This window comes from Strix aluco, chromosome 1 (assembly GCF_031877795.1).
Source record: "Strix aluco isolate bStrAlu1 chromosome 1, bStrAlu1.hap1, whole genome shotgun sequence".
Lineage (NCBI taxonomy): Eukaryota > Metazoa > Chordata > Aves > Strigiformes > Strigidae > Strix > Strix aluco.
In genome coordinates, this window is record NC_133931.1 from 6892461 (window position 1) to 6915686 (window position 23226).

Below are 23226 nucleotides of genomic sequence, written 5' to 3' on the forward strand. Positions count from 1 at the left end.
ACTGCGTGACTTATAGGGCAACTTCACAGGGGAGTAGATGCTTCTGTGAACAGGCTGGAACTTGCATGTGATTTTTTAAGTTAAATTTTGCTTAATAATTAGTAGCTTTGTCCCAGAGGGCCCTAATACAAGGGTTGACCATCTTATGCCCCATGTTTTTCCTTGTTGCTTCAAACAATGTGGCACTCCCAAGTGCCCTCAGTTCAACACCAGTGACATGTACAAATTGCTCAATGGTTAAAGCATTCTCTGGGGACACGTGGGTGTAGGGTTTGAGACCCTTTCAGCCTAAAAATGGAATTGTATTTCATCCTTCCACACAACCCAAATGACTGTTCAAACCATTAATGTCTTCTGTGGCAGGATGAAGTCTGTTTTTGTTCTGGAAAATTGTTCTGGAAATAGCAGAAGGATACATTGGCCCTCAGGAGGACAATCCTGTGCTAACTTTGCTTCAGTTTGAGATATCAGTTTTGGACTGGGTGATTTATGTGCCTTTGGGAGAGGAACATCAGTTTAAAATCATCTCTGGCATCAGTGTTTCCCACTACCTTGCTCCATGCTTCTCTATCCTCAGGGCCTGACTGTCTGGGTTGACATTTTTTTTCCTCCAAATCTCCGCACAGAAACAGCCAGGTTAACTGTTGCAATGGTCTCCAGGCAGGTCCAGAGGCCAAAAGCCACCTAGGCTATGCAGGTCCTATCTTCTGTGATCTTTATTTCTTTATTGCATCTAGCCTTAAGGTTTAGTTCATTAGGATGTGCTGACCTAGTCAGTCTGAGATGTCTGACATAGTACAAACCTCTGTATGAATAAGGAGTGAAAGAAGAATTTTATACCACAGATTGTCTTCATTTAAATAGCCAGCAGAGATGCAAAGCTTTTTTTTTAACTTGAAGACATTTTTGTCATTTAGTTTGCCTCCATTCTTAAAAGTAAATAATAGTCTCTCACTGCCACAACAACAGGAATGTGACTGACTGCTGCTCATTTTGTATTGCCCCCCTGTGATATATGCACGACCTGCATTCCCTGCTAGAGCTTGGTGATTTTTATAGCTAGTTTTAACATAAAAAACTATTGTGCTAAAGAGTATGGATGATATGACATTTGAAAAGCCTCTTGAGAGAAAAACAGCAAAGTGGATAGCACTGAAAAATCATTCTGAACCTGAGATAATTTGAGCAGCTCTGCACCAGTGTTGTTCCACTGCTATCAGTGACAGGTGCTTCAGACAGCACGTTTGCTAAGTATCCAAATATATCAATGGTTGTCTCTCTCCAGAGAGACAGTCTTATCTCTGCTAAGGCTGACCTGTGGAAAGGTTATTCAGAGAAAATCATCAAGAATTATATCCTGCTGGCCACCATCACACCTCTGGTGAGAATGCCAGAGAGGATTAAGAGATCTGGATGAGCTAAAAAAGCAGCAGCCCGATCCCCTCTCAGCAGATTCTGTCCCAGCACTGGCACCTGCATTACCCCATCTTTGTCCTCATCTTAATGAAAAAGGTGACAGACTTGTGGGATGCAAGCAGTTTGAAGCATCATTGGCTTGTGTCCTTGGTGGAGATGAGGCTAAAGATGCTTGGGTTGCAACACAAGCTTCCCGTGAGAGTTTGTGCAAGGGCCACTTCCCTGCCTATTTACTCCACTCTGTCTTTCTCTTTCCTGAACAGATAATTTGTGAGACAATGTCTCTTGTGCTGCCTTCCCCTGGAGGTCTAATAAACAGCACATACACCTCCAAGAGTGCAGGGACCAGAGGGGTTCTTCTCTCCCAAACACGTGTCATTTTTTGTACTTAAAGAGTACATGACACTGCAGGAACATTCGTGTGAGCAGGAGGGAGGCAGAGAGATTTCTTTAACAAGAGCAGCTATTTTGAACTTTGCTGTAAAGAACACTAAATAACATATAATTTTATAGTTTTGGGTGTCCAATAGATACGGAGTGATCTTTTTTCTCCATCTGTGAAGACAGGAATTAGGCAGTGAAATGGAGGGATAGAATTTAGTAACCAGCACTTCAGAGATGCTCAGGATACTTTTACTTAGAATATAGAAACTATTCCATGAAAAAGAGGTGAATAGCTCTTCTAGTAGCTATATAGTATATGTCCATGTCATAACGTGTCAGCTCTGTTATTCCTGTAATAATGTATAGCAGGGAGACAATACAAAACAGCTAAGGGGTAGGAACTTCTTAAGCCACATCCACTGCCTGATCAGAGAATGTAAGATCATAGGTACTTAAATAGTATTCAACTCACTAACCCACTTGAGTATCAGTTTAAAAACATTGAAGTAGAAGTTTTGTTTCTGTATTCATTAACTCCAGAAAAGAGAGACACACTGAACTTACAATCGATGTTATCTGTGTGAAAGCCAGCATCCTTAAATAAATGAAGAAGAATAATTTAAGCAATTGGAGTGAAGTTTCTGACTACTTTTCTATTAAGGAGTCATTCAAGAAGCATTATTTTTGGCAATCATGTTGCCAAATAACCTCTACTCTTTAACACTCATTCTTCTCTCCGCTCTACCTCTTCCTTGTCCTGATCTACATTGCAATCGGGATCTAAAACACACCTAGCCAAATAACTTTGCAGACAAATAAGTTGATTTTTAACTTGAATGAGTCTTCCAACTATGTTCACGCTTCCTGCATTGGGGTGTACACATCCACATGCAGGTACTGAAAAGAGATTGAGTTGCTAGTAAGTAGATCAAATGGAGGGGAGAGAGGTAAACAGACATGATTTGAGCTGCTGAAACAAATGATCCTCTAAATATGTCTTAAGGTTCATAACAATACATTAATATAAAAAAAATAAAATATATAACACTATCTACAATATTGGACTTGACAACCTCCAATATTAGCAAATGTCAAAGGGTAGCTGATGGCTGTGTAGACCTTCTTCTGGTTTGTATTACTTGCTTGACATATTTAAGTATTCTAAATTTCTGACATTTCAAAATATTTTGATTTCTGAGGCATTAATTCAGTCTTTGTCTCTTTTATATGCTCTCATTACCCTAAAAATCCATCTTGTTTTATAGACTGTGATAATGATTTTATGTGTGAGAGGGAAAGCAGAGACAGTGACAGGAAAGGGAGGAAGAAGCAACAATTTTTTACTGAATCTTTTAAATATTTTTCATTTTCTTCTTATGCCTATAGTCAGCTTCACAAGCTGGTCCACTAAGATAAAGTATGTTGTCCCTTATTGATTCAAGTACCACCTTAATTTCTGTCTGTACACTGGTTCAAGTGTAAGCAAAAACTTTATAGCTATTTACATTAGTGTTTACAAGATGTGACAAACACACAAATACCTACCAGCAGAGCCATAGACTATAAGCTTGCAGTAAGTATATAATGAGAAGGAAGAGTTGTTCCCTGATGCACTGATGTTAGTTTCAGAGAGACTTAATGAGACATACACCTGCCAAACACTGATGTGCAAGTTAAAGAAAATGGGGACTGTTTAAATTTCCTCCATGAAAATGTTCAGACTGCCTTGCTCATTGCTCATGTATAAATGTGTGCAGAAAAAAGGTGGAGGAGGATGTTTACAGAGTTATTTGATCCAGATCTGTTGCAGTGTTGAGGAATAGGACATGTTTTTTCCTCTGCAAATTGGCATCTCGGAGTCTCCTTCAAACAAAACAACTTTACATTCATCATTCTAGCATTCATTGGAAACTAGTTTCATGCTCAGCCAGATGAATTTCCTTTAGAGCTCTTCATTACTATTTGTTTCTTTTGATCATCTGTCAGTCTCAGTTATTAAATAAGGTAATAGATTTTATCACTGGGGTTCTAGTTATCAAAATCAGCAGGGCTGTAGTAATAATTAAGGGGAACAATACCACTGATGCATAGAAAGTTCTTTATCTCAAAACTGACAACCCCTTTGCACATCCCCAGTTGTAGCGTATCAATTTATTATTCTTTTTCACTATGGGGCATTGAGTCCAAGGACCATGGAAAAAATGCTTTCTTAATAGCACATGCACAATTTGACATTAGGGTTTTATTCTACCAGACAAGCTAATGGGTCATATAAGTGTCAGAGACATTACCATTTACAGTTATCCCTAACAGCTTGCTTAACACAGCACATTTTCAAAAGACATACCATTCCACTTCACAGGGAGCCTTATGCATGACAATCTGCAGCAAAAGTTATCATCTAATTAAACAAAGGTAAAATAGTCTTGATGATCCTGATAAACTGCTTGATTCAACTGCCTAAATTTAGGTCTCTAGCATAATTTTAAACATCTTATTGCACCATTCTTGGCCTCCTGCTGCAGGTTTTCTGCAAGCCCTCTGTCACATCTGCCAGTTTCTGCAGATGTCTCAAGTATTCAATACAGCAGCTGTCTTAACCCCTAATGGCTATGTTAAGATATAACTTAATGTTACTTGCCTTATAGACTGTTTTTTATTGCTGTACAGAAGATTCATGGTCTAATAACTTGAGGATAGTGTTAACATTGGTTTTCAGAGGTCAGAGGTGGAACACTGAGAGTCAGGTCCTGAGTAAACCAGCAAGGTCTGATTGTTCTGGCCAGCCTGAAAACATCTTCTTTTATAATCCTCCTCCACCAAGTCTTTCTCCTCCCTTCCGGCCTAGGGATTTAGCTGCTTGTGTTCAGGGTCAGCCTTCATATGATGCAGCTGTGCAACCCTAGAGAAAACTTTGTTTAAAACAACTAAGCTGTGAGAAAGCCCTATGGGAAGCCTTATCCAGGGCCTTCACTCATGCTTGTACCCTCTGCCCTGTTCAGAAGCTGCATTTGAGCTCCAACCCTTGCCCTTGGTCTTTGCCTGAGCTACACGGCAGCTATGACCATGCCTGGTCTTGTACCTTGCAGATCCTGACTTGCTGGCTTGAATTCAGACCTGACTCATCATTAGAACTAATGTAGTGACTGTTGCTCTGTGCTGCCCCTGGTTACTGTCACCAGATCTGCTCTGCTATTCTGGTTTAGGTGCTGTGGGACTGTACCCTTGTCTGCAAGAAGACTGTCCTGCCTGCCTGGCTGTCACCTCTGGCTCATGGCTCCCCTTCACCAGCAGAACATCCCACTTTCACTGCTCTCTGACACTAAGGATAAAGGACTTGTCTATTAAAGGCTACAGAAACCATCTAATGTCTGTCACTACCTCCTACTGCAGATTACAACAATGTATTTGCAGAACAGGCTCATGAAAGTCCTTATATCTATTAAGAAAACACAATTATTTGGGATCCTGCCATGTCTGTGCACTCTTCCTTATTTTCCTATTGCTACATGGCAAGCATAAACATGCCAGTAGGATTCAAATTAAACAATGTTAAAATATCAAGCAGTGATCTAGTGATATTTTTTCTGAAACTGAACTTGGGACTTCTTGTGACACCTTATGTTTTGCTATTCCTCTGCACACACTCACATGAGGGAAGGAAATATCACAAAGTCAAAACCTAATCCTAAAGAAAAAGGTGGGCCACTGCCAGTGCCTGACAGTGATCATGAAAAGAGACATGGTGAAGCCTAGAAAGGAGATTGACAGACCTTGGCCACTGAAAATGTAGGTCTCTTCCAACTGAACTATTCTATTCTATTCTAAAATGCACTGACTACCTTTGTTTAATAAAATCTGCATTACTGAAATGACCATTTGACCAATTGACAACGTTTGACAGAATGACTTTAACATATTATTTACATATATAAAGGCAGTTGGATTGTGCAGCAGATAGCATTACTTTCCCTGTCTGAAGATGTTAGACAATTCTATCTGCCTCCTGTCAACTCCTGAGGCAAAGGAAAGCAGTAATTTCACTTTCAGCAATGACAAGAGAAACAGCCAGGATTGGGGTAAGTCTTTTCCCTGACAATTCTGCAGTAAAATGGCAGCTATTTGTGCATTTACAAATCAAATTGAATGCCCATTATACAAGTTGCAAGTGCTCATGCCACATGTTAGCAAGGTGAAAATCCACCCCCCATAAATGCAAGTGTAATTCCTGTGTCTTTCATTCCTTCTATTACTGTGCTCTGGGAGTGACTGAGCTGCTCACTTGAGAGGAAAAATGGAAGGAAGGAGGGGGGGAAAAGGACTGGATTGGTGGATGATTATCACCCTTCACTGACAGATTATTTCTACTTAGGTCACTGAGGTGTGTACTCTCAGACAATCCCTATTCTCTGAGCAAGCACAAACAAAAAGAAATGCAGGGAACAAGGATCTGGGAATAATATGGGAGCTGCAAACTATCAGAACAACTTGCTACACTTCTTAGATGAGACACAGTAGATCTCTGAAGGTACACAAGCAGCTGACTCTTATGTGAGAGAGCCAAACGGAAGGACATTTCTCTGCTCACCCTAACAAGACAAGGTCTCTTATTTCAAACACAGAACTCACTGGAGTGACACTGACCTAGAACAGCCAAATTTTGTCTTCATGGGTACGTACCATAGCTTTTTACTTTCTGGGTTTACTAAGTTAAATATTCCAAAAGGATGTTAATGAGGTTTTCTGGTGGGTTTTTTTTTGACTCTTGATGAACCATATGTTCATCTTGTTATGACCATAACAAGACTTTTATAAACTGTCCAGGCTAACTCTATAAACACCTGATTATTTGATGGGCTGTGGATGAAAAAGCTTTGTGCTCAGCATCACTCACTGGACTAGAGAAATGCCATGACTTTATGTTCTATAACCTTACAGCCATATGCAGCACCTTTTCAAAGGCACATATGCATTCCACAGTAATCCACAGTCAACACAAGGAATAACTTCTCTCAGCACAGAGTTTTCTGTTTATGTTTGCCTTGGCTGAATCAAGGCTGCAAGCCTTATGCTAGAAAATGCATTCTTTGGGCCAGACCCCAGGGTTAAATTACACAGTGTTTAATCCAGGGTGTAGTCATCCTCTATGCACCTGACACAGTCATACTGGATAAGACTGGACATACAGATCAGTTGAACCAGGTCTTGGGCAGTTGTCTGGCAGGGATTTTTCCAGAGGATTATTTCCAACATGACATATGCTAAATGGCTAAAAGCAGTAAAAGGTCAGCAGGCCTGTCCTAAAAATATTGGCAGTCGAACTATTCAGAGAGACAGTGAGGGATCTTCAGTTAATTCCTTGGTATTTTTAAGGCCAAAGCCATGTGCAGCAGGAGACATTCCCTTTGTAATACCCAAGAGCTGACTGTCTACAAGGGAAGAGAGCAGCATTAACCACCGCCTGTTCTGAAATGTCAGTGGACACTGCCACAGAAATGGAGAGACATATAAGTAACAGGGTAATTTCTCAACAAATAAGTTCACATAACATCCCTCCAGCTCAGGATCAAAAGGAGGAGACCTTATGATACACTGGTGTTCATGTGAAGTCACTACTGCTTATTGTCAGGATTAGAGCTGCTACCGAGACATGCTCTTGGGAAAGAAACACTGTGAGGAGCCAGTGAAAATTCCTCTGAGTTTGGAGAGTTTAACCCAATGATCCTATTGCTATTCTTCCTTCCAGAGTGCACTCTGCCATCACTTACAAGGCTAATGCTTTAGATTCTGATGCTTACATCAGGGAATCTTGAAGCATTTTACAAGCATTAGTGGACTGAGTTTCACTCCACCCAAAGCAAGGCTAGTAAGTGGCATTAATTACAGTCATATTTGGTTGCTATCTCTCCATGATAGAAATGATGTCATTTTAGATGGCTTAAAGCCCTAAGCACATTTATGATGCTGTGATTCTACAAATGGGGGAAACAAGATGGATATGCTTGCCCTGAACTGCTCCTTAAGTCACTGGCAAGAGTGGGAACAGGGTGCAACCTGACACACCGCCAAGCTCTGAACTGCCTCTTTCTGTAAGTGACCACTTGCCACAAAGCAAGTACATTTTCTGTGTGATCTGAGAACACCGTTCAGTAAAAGAAAGGGAAAAAAGCAAACAACTTATGAATACCTGGGCACCTAGTTTAGATCTGCTGTTTGGCACATTTCAGGTGCTGGAACTCAGAGCTAAGACTGATTTCTGCTTTTGGACTACACAGTTTTCCTGGTCCATAGTATTGTCTCTGAAAAGTGTCAAAACCATTTTTTGACTGGAGATTTAGTGGTTGGAGTATACATGGCAATTTCAGCCTTACAAAGCCACTCATAAGCATGCTCCGAAAATAAATACAGTGTCATATGTTTTTTTATGAGCAAATGGATTTCATGAGAGCTTGGATCTCACTGGAATATCTTTTCTTACTCCTGTTGCAAAGTCTTATTCACATTTTGCCTTTAAAAATCTACTTTCTCTATAGCTACTTATTTCTGGTATGTTACCAGATTGTAAAACAAAACAGCTTTCATTACCTATCCTTCAAATTCTTTTAAACTCCTATTATCTAGCCTGAGAAGTCAGTAAAATTGTTGATTTCATCTCCTGGGGAATTTGGTTATTGCCGAGTTGTGTTTTAGATTTCTTTCCTTCTTTCTGTCTTCGAATAACTAGAACATGATTTAACAAGATTAAAATCAATGAATGCCTGTTTAGAGACCAATGCTTATTAGAGTAGGTGTCATCTGTCTTTCAGCTGAAAGTTTTGTATGTGAACTTCTGTGAATACCCCTAAGATGTTAACATCTGCACAGAATGATTCTGTGAGAGCTTTATATTTTTCCTTATTTCTTTTTCCATCTGCCTGATGCTGGAATCTGGTTCTCAGCTGACAGAAGGGGGAAGCAAGTGAGAATGAATGTCAGTCTGACAAGAATTATATCACTCTGTGCTAAGAGAAACCTCCTTGGTCTGCACTGGTGTCCCTACAGTCTTGAGCAATCTATCACATACTATACATCTGGAAAGAACTGAATCATGCAGGAGTGATGGAGACCCCTGTAACCTTTCTGACAGTATCAAAGATTATCTCCTTATTTTCAGTGTCCCCATCCCTCTTCTGTCTCTCCTCACTACTGCATTCCCAAATCACACTTTCAAGAAGTCAGCCCAAGGCAGTTGGGTCTATGCTGTCATTTGAGGCAAGGGCCTACCCTGCCATTACTCCAGTCACATAGTTCATACACAGACATGCTCACAGATCCTGTTTCACATCATTTCTGGGGAAGAAGCTCAAATCCCAGACCAGTGGCTCAGTGCAAGACCAGACTCCTCTTACTGACTTTTGAGAGGCATAGGCATAGGCAGGGCAGAGACCTGGGACTTGTCCCAAATGCAACTTTTGAAATCATCACTTTCCTTCCAAAGAAAGGTTACTTGGGACCTGCAACTTAGTTGGCACTTCAGCCAAAAATGTAAATAGCAAATAAGACCTAAAGGAGCTGAACTCTATACTTAGGTCTACATTCACAGTTCATATTCTTGTTGCCATACTCTGCAACACCAAGCTCCTACTCACTGCTGAATGACCTATCATGTCTGTGCTTTCACTGGAGTGGCCTTTCATGGCTGGGAGAAGCTGTGTGCAAAGCCAAACCTTTTCTTCTTCTTTCTCTAAAAGTTACAAAATACACAAGAAGAGACAGGTCACTGGTGTGCTGAGATCATCGGTTATCATATTTCATTGTCTCTTGATATGACTTAATCTGGCAATATGCCTTGTCTCACCAGCTTTCTGTATAAAATGATTTGCACAACACCTCTCCTGTGTGTTTCCTGATTCCAGCGTTAATTCCAAAGATTTACTTCAGTAGTAATTATAAAAATTTGTTTCTAAAAATTTGTTTCATTTCTGTATTCTCTCTTGACTGATTATTCAAAGAATTTGTCAAAGCTGGGCTGTCAATGGAGACATATTTATACCTCTGTGTGTGTTCACTCCATCTTATAAAGGAGCTACTGAAGTTTCTTCACACAATCACAGGCTGTCTAATGTGGGAAGGCACCTCTGGAGATCACCTAGTCCAACCTCCTGCTCAAAGCGGAGTCAACTAGAGCAGGTTGTTCAGGGCCATATCCAGTTGGGTTTTTAATATCTCCAAGGACAGAGACTCAAGAACTTCTCTGGGTAACCTTTTCTTGTGCTCAGTCACCCTCATGGTGGGGGTAGGGGGAGGGAGAAGAAAGTGTTTCTTCTTCTGTTTAAATGGAATTTTTTTGTGTTTCAGTTTGTAACCCTTGCCTATTGTGAGAGGAGAGGAGAGGAGAGGAGAGGAGAGGAGAGGAGAGGAGAGGAGAGGAGAGGAGAGGAGAGGAGAGGAGAGGAGAGGAGAGGAGAGGAGAGGAGAGGAGAGGAGAGGAGAGGAGAGGAGAGGAGAGGAGAGGAGAGGAGAGGAGAGGAGAGGAGAGGAGAGGAGAGGAGAGGAGAGGAGAGGAGAGGAGAGGAGAGGAGAGGAGAGGAGAGGAGGGGAGGGGAGGAGAGGGGAGGAGAGGGGAGGAGAGGAGAGGGGAGGAGAGGGGAGGGGAGCATAATCTAACGAGTTAAGACATATTACACTAATGATCAGAGTAGCTGTTTAGATCATCCGGTAGCAGAAAGTAAATTTGCTGGTATCTCATGTTCAGGCTGTCCGTTAAGGCTATTTTCCATTATTGTTTCGTCTTCTCTAACAAACATTATACCTTATTAAAGAAATATTAATATTTTCCTGCCCATGTAGTTTGTGATGCTGACCAAACTGTAAATATTAGATAGTGAATTCATTTATTATAGAGGTTCTCTTCCATTTTCACTCTTTTACTTGGTAGGTAAGGTACACAGGATTTTAGAACTGCTCTGCTACTTTGCTCTCAGGTAGTTCTGGTTTGCATTCTTTTATTTCCATTTAAAACAACCTTTTCCTGAGCTGTTTCAGTAAAAAGCCAGAGGGGTTTATTCATCCCCATCAAATTACATTTATTTAAAATTTGAGCATAAAGAAAATACAAGCATAAATAGGGACCAAGCTGTCAACTTGACTCATCATTTACAGTTAACAGGATTAACTGGGTATACCAACCAATGTGAAAAACATCTCCGAGTACTGCCACAGGATAAATGGACATATTTTAGTACGACAACCTTCTCTCTTCTCGCCTCACTCTCTTTAAATATGCATATTATTTTTTCTGCTTAATGAATTAATATAGTACTTCTTAAGAACTGTCTCAGGCTAGGCACAGAGTATTTTGTTGCTTACATGTTTCTATGATAGTATGGTGAAAGATTCTGGTATAGATAAGGGAAGACTGAGTCCTAACTACACTATGCTCAGACTTTCTTCATGGAAGAAAGTCATGACTATGAATGAAATATAGGCAGTGGAACTCATCCACAAATTTATTTCATGTAGGCCATCAGACACCCTTGAGATGATAAGAACTTCTGAGTACCACTCACCTGTGGTAAGTTTGGCAGTTATTGGGGTAAAAGGAATTGAGGGAGTTGAAATCAGTTATTTGTACTCTTATTTACTGGTAACAAAGTATTATGTCTATATTATATCTATAAATAGATACTATATTTCAGAGGATACATTTTTACTTCAAATTAAGTATCTTGTTGAAATCAACAGATGATGTTCTATGATTTTAATGGGATTTGGCACCAAACTAGACCATTTTTAACATGCATGGTGCTCTGACATAGCTGTCAACAAATACAGTTACGTGCACGACTGTTTGACTTTGTGCACTGTTGTTACTTTTTTTACTTCAAATATTTCTGTAAAAAAGTGTGGGGTTCACCCCAAAAGTCTATTCTAGCATAGTGTCCTTCTCTCTGAAAATGGTCTGTAGCAGGTTTTTAAGGAGGAAAAACAGAAAATAAGAGAAATAGAAAGTAGGGAGTTAGTTCTTGCAGTGAAAGAGAGATTTTGCAAATATGCAGACTAACAGAGCCCTTATACACTCCTCAACATCTGATAGTCTTCCTTGTTCCCTGACAGTCTCAGTCAGGTCTGTACTATACAACCTGTGCTATATTTAAAGGACATACCAATATGACAGTGTATGGGTACTTTCAAAGCCAGCAAAAATAAGCCCAAAGTATTGTTGCATAAAATACCATCCATTAGCCAATGCCGTTGATTACAGGTGTTTCATATTTCTGAAGAAAAGCCTAAACAAGGCCATACTGGGTTTTATTCTCTGCTTCAGAGACTTAGTCAGAATTTTAATACAATTGCATCTGTGCACAAGGGTTGACAATATATCTTTCTCCTATGATAAAAAATCAAAACAATTTCCTTTTCTTTTAATTAAAAAATCACAACTAGCCTGAGTGCTTAGCCATATTTAATCACTGTGTTCCTTATTAGGACAGCAAATGACAGAATGTTTGTCGCCAGATGGAGGAATTATGATGATATTCCTTCAAGTTCTCCCCACACTGTCTCAATGCCTCCTTTGAGGAGCTAATGTTTTTCATGACTTACGACCTTGAATCTAGACATTCCTCTACAGACTGAATCAGTAACGTATATTCTTTCCCTTTGTTGGCTTCCTATATCTAGGAGCACAGATGTCTCTCATTCTGCACCTGGGCAGTAAGTAGGGATGTACCCATTACCTGAAAAGAAAAGAATGCAGAAAGTCTGGAAGCCATAAAACGAGCTGTTAAATATCAGAAAACACAGATTGTCAAATGGAAGCCTTTCATGAGAACATTTTAGTTTTAGTGTCAGAATATGAAATCGCTGAATGAGGGAAAATGCCAGAGGTGAAATATGTATGGGACTTACACAGTCTCACGGGCTATGGTCTGAAATCCCTCCTCTCCTGATTCAGACCAATGAATTCCCACATTCACATGCTGTGCTGCCATTTGGAGGTACCTTGACAGGATGGAGAGCTGGACTGATGGGAACATTATAAATTTCAACAAAGGAAAAAGCCAAGTCCTGCTCCTGGGGAGGAATAATCCAATGCAACAATACCTACTGAGGGCTGACCAGCTGTAAAGCAGCTTTGCAGAAAAGGTTTCACACAATCCAGCAATGTGCCCATAGTAATAAAAGTGCCCAACAGTCTCCTGGGCTGCATTAGGAATAGCATTGTCAACAAGTCAAGGTACTGATAAGACCTATCAGGAGAGCTGAGTCCAGTTGTGGACTCCAAAGTGCAAGAGACACATGGACGTACTGGAGAGAATACAGTGAAAGTGCAAAAAGGATGAAGGGACTGGAGATCTCTCCTATGAGGAAAGGCTGAGAGAGTTGGGGTTGTTCAGCCTGGAGAAAAGAAGACTTCGGGGGGATCTTATTAATATGGATTAATATTTGAAGGGAGGGTGCAAAGAGGATGGAGTTAGGCTCTTTTTAGTTGTGCCTAGTGACAGGACAGGAAGCAATGGGCACAAACTGAAACACAGGAGGTTCTTTTTTAAAATGAGGAAACACTTTTTTACTGTGAGGGTGACTGAACACTGGCAAAGGTTGTCCAGGGAGGTTGTGGCCTATCCATCCTTGGAGATATTAAAACATTATCTGGACACAGTCCCGAGCAACTGACTGTAGGCGGTCCTGCTTGAGCAGGGAAGTTGGACCAGGTGACCTCCAGAGGTCCCTTCCAACATGAGTGATACTATGCAACTTCATCACTGTAAAGAACAGGAGGTTTTTTTCCCATTCATTATCTTAAGTATTTTCATTTAACAAGAAAGTTTTTCTTGTAACAGCTTGGTAAGGATATAGTATATCTTCTGGGTGTCATTATGTACATTCAGCTCATATTTTGATTCACAAATAAATGTTTGATCATCACATGTTTTTTTCCTGAAAAGTATGAACCTGGATATTCCTGCAGAAAAGGTTGTTTCCTTTCTGTTCCTTCTTACTGTGTTGACAATCTTGTAGACTTTGCTGAACCCCGACTAGGCACTTACTACATTCTGCAGCGACATCCTGCCTTACCGTTGGAAAGATCTTCTTCTCTTGCAGAGATATAGCTCTTTTTAAAAGAGAGTATCTTGCCATAAGAGGTTTTGCAATACAGACAAAATTTCATGTTCAAGAAAGCAGCAGGTTTAAAAGTAAATAGTTACAGGACTTAGCAACAAATCCATGAGGCCGCTTTTAAGAAGCAATGATAAGCACTGGGAACAGTGACAAATTAGAGAGCTGACTCTGAAATAACAAGAGGAACCAGACAGAGTCTTGTTGCTGGAGGAAACTGGTGAGATTAGTCAGCTATATCAACTATGGTTACATTGGTGAGAAAGAAAAGGTGTCTGCATTTACAAAAATCATCTGGATTTTTGGACATCATTAAGCTTATGGAACCCTTAGGATTTGCTCATCATTTATAATCACTTACAACAGGAACTGACAAGTCTTTCTCTGATTTCAAGAGATTATATTAATATTAACATCCTAACACTGAAGAAGTTTTATATTAAGTGATAAATTTAATCCCAATACTTAATGATGTTTTATATGAAGTGATAAATTTAAAGAAAGAAGTGTTAACGGACATTGTAAAGTCTTCAAGGACATTTTATTGGATGCACAAGAAGCCATGATTTCATAAACACAGACAATCTATCATTACACAAAAAAAGTCTTGATTAAAAGAAGAGGTGAAAATTACTATTCTAGTTTAATATGCAATATGATATGGAAAAGTAACCGCTTGAACATAATGAATTCTAATAGAAAATTTAAAGCAGGAAGCTGATAAAGAAAGCGAAACAATCACTGAAGTTTAAATGGCCAAGTAAAAATCATGGGTCATGGCCCAGTAAGTAGGCATATTACAATGAAGGTGAGCTCCTAAGTGATATATGCATCCACCGTTACATTTGAATGGAAGTATAAGAGATAGGGATGCACAACAAGGAAAAAAGTGTAGTATGTATTTTTGCTTTGCATGATGCTGTGAATAAAACAGAGAGCATAGCATTTCTAACAAAGGTGGTTATAAGCAGGATTTGCTGAAAATCAACATTTTCAAATCCAGAAACTTATTTATTCTAAGATCTATTTTAAGGAGCTTCCTGAACAAGAAACAGTATTAAATAAATAAATAAATGAATGAACAAACAAACAAATTAATAAATTGGAGTCATGCAACTTCTTGACTGAAAGACCACCAGCTTAGTTTATATTTTTAAGTAGGACAGAGAGATCTTGCAAAAACTGAAAACTGCTTACTTAGCTTAACTTCAAACCCAGGGAAAATAGTGTAATGATAAAATGGTTATCCAATACACAAAGGAGCAAAACCCATGATTACTGGCTATGCATGTGGCTCATCAAATAAGCCTGTCATTTTCCTGATGATAGTATAACTGCCGAAAATATTTTCTATGAAAATCCAAGAATAATGAGACTGTTTTATATACCAAGAGTAAAAGAATTGGGTTTGGTTCACCTGGGGGGAGAAAAAAAAAGCATTCAGGTTACAAATATGTCTGGAACTGAATATCACTATATCTGGGAATAAATATCAAGATGACAGAAGAACTATTTAAGATAAAGGAGAATCATGGGACGAGAAAGCATTATTGTAATTAATAAACTCAGGCTAGAATTTAGAAGAAGGCTTTTAATCATAACAGTAATGAAGCTGTGATACACCAGGCTAATTGTCATAGTCAGGCAAACATACTTGTTTGTTTATAGAACAGTCTATAAAATATATTACATAACATCGTCATTTGTGATAAAATAAAACTGTGTTCAATGACACGGAATGTCTCTTCCCATTCTATGCTTCTATTATTCATCCATCTGACCAAGATGAACATATTGATGTAGCACACTTGAATTTCTGCACAGCATTTCAGAAAGTACTACACAATATTTTACTTTCCATGGAACAAATAAAACATCAAATGGATTAACATCACTTACTGTAGCAGCTGTTAAAGGGAGTCATCCATGAACTGAAAAACTCTCCTGGTTTGAGTGAGTGGTGGGTTTTTTTCATAGCAGGGGAGGGGGCTACAGCGGTGACCCCCTGTGAGAAGTTTCTTGAAGCTCCCCCAGCTCCAAGTTGGATCCCCCCTTTGCACCAAGGCTGAGCCAATTAACTGTGCCTATGCAGTAACATATTTAAGAAGGGGAACCTGGGAGGAATTGTGGGAGTTGTGAGAAGTTTCAAGGAGAACATCTGTGAGAACACTGAGGTCAGTGGAAAAAAGGAGGAGAAGGGGGGAAAGAGGGAGGAGGTGCACCGGAGCAGAGACTCCCCTGTATCCCATGGTGAGAGGACAGGGCCACCCCCCACCACCCATGGGGGTCTATGGCGGAGCAGATGCCGATTTGCGGCCTGTGGGGGGCCCCACGCCAGGACAGGTGACTGCACCCGAAGAAGGCCAGGACCCTGTGGGAAGAAGGCCCCACTGTTGTAGTTTGGTGCTGTGAGGATTGCAATACGCAGGGTGACCCACACGCCTGTGGGAGTGACTCATGTTGGAGTTGGTTTGTGGAGGACTGTCTCCTGTGAGAGGGGACTGCGCTGGAGCAGGCAAGGAATGCCAGAAGTTCCAACCCCGCCCCGAGGTGGAAGAAGCAGCGGAACTGACCGCACCCCCTATTCCCTGACCCCTGCACTGCTGGTGGGGAGGAGGTAGAGATATCGGGAGCAAAGCTGCGCCTGGGGAGAAGGGAGGGATGGGGGAAGGTGTTTTCAAGATGTGGTAATGCTTCTCATGGCCCTACTCTGTCCATTAAGTGTTGTTGTTAGTGTCTGTATTAAATTTATGTTCTTTTTTCCTTCCCCTAATGAGTTTGGTTTTTGCGTATGCCTTAAAAAGGATGACATCATCCCTCCCTGATCTTATCTCAATTTTCTGGGTCCCTTTGCTTCCCTCCTTCTCAGCGCTGAGGGGGAAGGGGTGAGTGGGTGGCTGCATGGTGTTCAGTTGCCCTCTGAGCTCAAACCATGACACCAATTTACAATGCTTATAGTAAAGATCTCAATGATTATATAAAATAGTTACAGATAAATCTTGAAGACAATAAAAAAATAGATGAGATGATAGGTAAATAATGAAGAAGACATACTTCTTCAACACAATATTCTAAAGTATCTTAAAATTGTTTCCCAATAATCAACTGCTCAGTAACATGTACAAGAGCAGAAAATTCATGCTGAACTGACTTGATGAGGGACCTTACAGTGGAAGGTAGTAAATCAGAGAAAAAAACCCTTTTGTTCAACAATAGAATATCATCTCAACATGCTAGCAGTGAAGTGCTGCAACAGAAAGGACTAAAATCATCTTCATAAGTAGAAAAAACAGGACTGTCAAACAAATATGAAGAAATTGTCTTTTCTCTGTATACAGTGCTGTGGTTCAGACTTTTAAAGGATGCAGAAAAATAGTGGTGCAAGAAGGAAGATGGCAGGAGGACAGCAAAAATGCTCTACGGATCATATTTTATGTTGAAAAGCTTTAGGAGCTCAGTCTATTCAGCTTATTAAAGAAATTGAGTTTAGCACTGCATCTAATAATGAGGTGAGTGCAGAGAAAAATTCAGAACAGGATTCAGCGAACAGTGAGACCAGTTTAAGTTTCTTACATCCCTGTGTTGAAAAAAAACAAACCAAAACAAAACAGAAATTAAGAAGCACAGATTCCAAGCAATTAGAGTAATCAAGCACTGTAATAGTTTACAAAGAAAGACAGTGAGGTCAGAGGGACTAGTGCTAGTAGAGGTTTGAATACACGGATGTACATTACACAGTTGTGTACATTGATACAAGGTTTTACCGCCAGGTTGTCCTCAGTTAACTGGAGCTCTGTGAGACCCTGATGCACACTGAAGTCCCTCCTTGTACTTTGCACGAAAATGATCCATATTGTATAATTTTCTTATGAAATTTTATTCCACTACAATATAAACCTGATATTGATATATTCCCAAGGCAAATATTTCTTATAAACCTGCTTTTCTAGGTTCCCTTTATTTTAATGGCTATAAATTAATAGTCTGTGATTCATTACTGAAGGAAACCTTGAACACAAATTAACTGCAAGCCTACTTTTTCTGGTTTTTTTTCTCTATCTAGACAATTAACTCAGATGTAGGTATCTGCAGTTTCTATGTCTAAAGGTGATTAAGATGTATCCCATTCCAGGGAATTAATCTTTCTTTCTGGGTCTACATCTGGGTACAGAGGACAAAAACACAACTATTGTGGGATTGCAGTTGGAGAATTTTGTGGATTTAAGGCATGCAAAATTAAATTCCAGGACTTCTGCAGGAATTTAGAATATGCAAGGGGAAACTCACACCCAGCAGTTAAAAGCAGCTTCCATATTTAGGCTGAGGTGCTGTTGGGAGCTACGTGGGGTATTACAGTATATGTTATCAGTGGGTAAAAGCTTGAGACTAGTTCTTAATTTCTGAACTTTATAGCCTTTTGAAGAAGGTTAGATATCTTTCTATACATTTGATGATATAATCTCAGTTCTGAAAGATAAAATACCTATTACTTTGTACTCAGGAGTCAGAGTCAATGGTCCTGTTGGATACTTGCAGTCTCTGCTTCTTCTCTTTCCCTTATTGATCCTTATAGAAGTTTTACATTTTGTTGGTATCCTCATATCTCTTACAGTTTGGGTTTAAAACAATGACCATAAGCGTTTTTGTGTTTCCATTGGTAACTGACAGAAGTCAAGAAGAAATCCACATTATGCAAAATAAATTATATTAGATTAATTAGTTGTTCAGGGATTTTTTTGGTTGGTTGGTTGGTTTTGTTTTTTCTAACATCAAACGGAGAGGTTATGTATCCTATAAGTAGTCAGAAAATTTCCTTCAAATTGTTCATTTATCTATAAATAAATATAATAATAGTAAAGATTTGCAACTAGGGAGGTATTTTCCACACATTAAACTAACAGGGACTCTGAGATTTTCTTGCTTTGAGCTGTCACATCCCGCTCAGATGAGGGAGACAAGTGACTCAGATTCATAAATCCCCAACAGAGTGGACAACGGTGAGACAAGTCTCAAAATCCAAACATTTATTAACTTCCCACAATGTACTAATTGGATACATAACTGGCTAAGTATATAATGAGTTGTGGCAAGCAATACAGCATGCCTTGCATTGCTTAATGGTAGTGAAGGAAAAGGGGAAAAAGGAAAGGAGGGAGATGGAGAGAATAGAGGAATAGAGGTCACCGGTCTGGGTTCCTGCATCAATCCCGCCAGCGACGGTTGCGGGAGGCATCCGTCTTCTTCGCTTCACTTCACTCTCTGGGCCCCCCCTTGCCTTTCCTCCACCTTGATTTATACCCACTTTCCTTGGGTCTGTCCCCTAGGTTGACCCGCATACCTACATATCCCATGTCTGGGGAGGGGTAAGGTGTTTCATGGGATGATGTAATTAGCATGATCTTGTTAGTCTTCATTAGCATATTCAGGGGTGTTAACTTTAAGATGCATTCCGTGGATAATGAAGCAAAGGTCATTCACCGGACAGATGGCCCTTGAAATCTGACCAGGTGCACCAGAGCAGAACTGTCCTGTCTCCACAGGGCTCCCCCCTCCAGCTACATCCTGTGTTACTGGGGCAGTCTTATCAGCTTTGATCTCCACACTATCCACCCCGTGACTATAGTTTTGTCACTTGCAAGTGTTTGAGAGATTCCTTATCTCGGAGGGCCTCCAACCCCCTGGCTAACTTTTATCTCTTTCTGAGGCTGTTTTTCTCAGTCCGTGTTTCTCTCAATCCTGTTTTTACAAGTTGTCTCTCACATGGGCAAAGAGCTACTTTTTTTTATATCTGTCCTGCAAACCCTTCATCATACATGAGGGCCTAGTTTCTCCTTTTCGCTGTCTGTATTATGTCATGGACAAGAAAGACTAAATAACAACCTGTAGTGTAACTGGATACTTGGGTTTATTTAAGAAGCAAGGAGGCAGAAGTTTTGCCCTACTTGATAATCTAACTCGCTCACTCTCCCCTGCAGTGTTATGCTCACCAGGTCTTAACTCCCCTCCCCTGCAAGGAGATTACTGCTGGTCCATGATGCTCAGGCAGAAAGTCATATTGGTCCAAGCAGCGCTGCTGCTTGCAATCACCAGTCACGGACGCTACTGGCCAAGGTCCCTGGGCACACTCAATGTCTCATCTCCACATATCTTCTCCATCTCCCAGACCTCCTCCCACTTCTAGGATGTTTCCTTCAACCAGAACCTTCACCTTCTTACTGCTGGATACCGTCTTTCTTTTTCCCCCCTTCTTTTCAGAAACACATCTTTTTGGCACCACTTCTTCTTTCCAGATGCTAAACACCTTGTTTTCTGAGTCTAAAGAGTCTAAGAGCAAATCACAACATGTGATTAGTCTCCTCATTGGTGGTTCTTTCTCATGTCCCAGCAAGTTTGGGACAATATTGACATTTGAACTTTCAAGAAGCTTTCAAGAGGAAAACTGAACTAGAAGATGTTGGATGTCAGAACTCAAAAGTTTCTTGATGAGTGAAATCAGACTAAATGATGAAAATTACCTCAAAATCCGTGTATCTATGAGCATACCAGATGTTATCTCACCAGGTAACTTTCTTTTGAGATGCAAGGTCTCAGAATAAGCAGCAGAAAATCACATGAATCTCTGCTATTTAATCGCAACATTGTTTCCCACAACAATGATAATTATTTAATTTCTTATTATCTATTATCAACTCCAGATTTTTAAACATTATTATCTGATTGTGTTTTCTCTCCTTTTTAAAATTCTTTAAGTTTATTAACTTGCTTTTTCCCAATGTAAATGCAATGTTATTTCCTTTGCCTTCTTGCTTCTTCTTGGTGAGCTTTTATATTCTTTTTTTGCCTTACTGATGTTTCCAAGATCTTTGTGTTGCATTTTTCATAAGTTCCTGTAACATCATCTTTGCATAATCACTGGAGTTTCTACAAAAGAACTCTAGCATATCAGCACTCCTCTAATCATGTTCTTGTTATGTTGAAATTGATCATTATGCAGTTTTCGTGTCTCCTTTGGATGGTTTTCCACACAAAATTATGTTTATATAAGCTGATTTTCAATAAAAGGTCCCATTAGAGAATCATGGATTTAGAGAATAGTTGAAGTTGCAACAGGCCGTTAAAGATCATCCGGTCCAGCCACCAACAGTGGACACAGCACACTAGATCTGTCTCACTACACCAGAGGGACAATATCATCTCCCTTGACCTTCAGCAAGGGCAAACTATGCCTGACTAATCTAGTGGCCTTCTACAATGGAGTGACTGCATCAGTGAACAAAGGAAGAAGTACTGATGTCATCTACCTGCATTCCTGTAAGGCCTTTGGTACAACCCCCCCCAACATTCTTGCTAGTAAATTGGAGAAATAAGGGTTTGATGGGTGGAGTCTTAGCTGGATAATGAATTCGCTGTATGACTGTGTCCAGAGTTACACTCAATGGCTCAATGTCCAAGCGGAAACCACTAATGAGTTGTGTCCCTCAAGGGTCCGTACTGGAACCAAAACTATTTAATAACTTCATCCACAACATAAACAATGGGATTGAGTGAAGTTGTAAACTGAAGGAGGGTGGATTTAGGTTAGATATAAGGAAGAAATTTTTTATGATGAGGGAGATGAGACACTAGAACAGGTTGCCCAGAGAAGCTGTGAATGCCCCATCATTCGAAGTGTTCAGGGTCAGATTCAAAACCAGGGTTTTGAGCAACTTTGTCTAGTGAAAGAAGTCCCTGTCCATGCCAAGGATGTTGGAACTAGATGATCTTTAAAGGTCCTTTCCAACCAAAACTATTCTATGATTCTATGACTTACTGGCAATGCTGTTCCTAATACAGACCAGGAGGTAGCTGGCCTTCATTGCTGCAGGGCACACTGATGAATTACACATGTAACATGATGTCCACCAGGACTCCCAGGTCCTCTTCTGCAAAGCTGCTTTCAAGCTGCTTAGTCCTCAACCTGTACTGGTGCATGGGGTTATTCCTCCTCAGGGGCAGGACTTTGCACTTACCATTGTTGAGCTTCATGAGCTTCCTGTCAGCTCATTTCTTCAGCCTATTCAGGTTCCTCTCAATGGTAGCACAACCCTCTGGTGTGTCAGCCACTCCTTCCAGTTTTGTATCATCTGCAGACTTGGTGAGGATGCGCTCTGATTATGATCTTAAACAGTATTGGTTCCAGTACAGATCCCTGGGGTACCTCACTAGTAACTGGCCTCCAGTTCAACTGTGTGCAGCTGATCACAACCCAAGAGTTCACCTCTCTTTCAGTCCATCTCACTATCCATTTCTCTTGTTCTTATTTCATAGTTTATCTAAGGCTGTTATGAGTGATTTTATCAAAAGCCTTGCTGAAATCAAGATAAATGACATTTACTACTCTCCCCTTGCCCACAAGACAGATGCCTTGTAGAAATGTATCAGGTTGGTCAGCCATAGTTTTACCCTCATAAATCTGTATTAACTACTCCCAATCACTTTCTTCCCTACACATATTTGGAAATGGTTTCCAGCAGGATTTGCTCCATCATCTTGCAAGATATTGAGATAAAGCTGACCACTCCATTTCTCCAGATCCTCCTTGCTATTCTGCAAGACAGGTGTGATATTTGTTTTCTTCCAATCCTCAGGAACCTCCCCTGATCATAATGACCTTTAAAGACAATCAAGAGTGGACTTGCCATATCATTGACTGTCTCCCTCTCTGTGTTAATTAGTATACAAGCACTTCAGATGGGTCCCCAGTCATGGAGATTTCCCTGAAAAGGTATGAGAGCTTCCCCCACATTGATGTCCTGTAGGAACTTCATTATTGGTGTGCATATTCTTCAGTGGGGACCCTTCAACCTTGTTATTGTTTTAAATGTCTCTCTATTCCACATGACACTGCACGTTTTGCTTTCTAACTCAGTCCACTCCTTCCTCACTTCTTTGTGGATTATCATCTCCCTTATCCCATTATATAAAATAAATTTGGATCAACTCATTCTACTCTCCATAGCAATTTAGTCTTTACTGCTTTACTTAGTGCAGTTTATGAAGCATACTACAAACATAATACAGGAGCTCTTGAAATACTCCAGCAAATATGGCATTACTGTGTGAAGTGGAGGCAAAATGTTTGATTTTTTCTTATAGGGCTGTTCTCCTTAGAGCTTGCACATGTTGTCATCACATACAGTTGTTGTAGTGGGCAAAATGAATTAGCCATTATATACATATGTTTTTAATTCCCCAGAATGATGATATTCCAGATAAAACACTCTGCTGACAAAGCCAAGTAAGTACTCACCTGAAATTCCAGTCATTGCAATGTAGGAACATGAA

General features: G+C 40.1%; 1 long non-coding RNA gene across 1 annotated transcript in view; it reads left to right on the forward strand.

Annotated features, from left to right (window-relative positions):
- Positions 1 to 6373: 6373 nt before the first annotated feature.
- The window catches only part of LOC141932643 (uncharacterized), a 95519-nt gene continuing 78666 nt past the window's right edge, over positions 6374 to 23226 (forward strand). The window contains exon 1 of the long non-coding RNA XR_012625872.1: positions 6374 to 6472. This is a non-coding gene — a long non-coding RNA (uncharacterized LOC141932643). The remainder of the gene's footprint in view (positions 6473 to 23226) is intronic.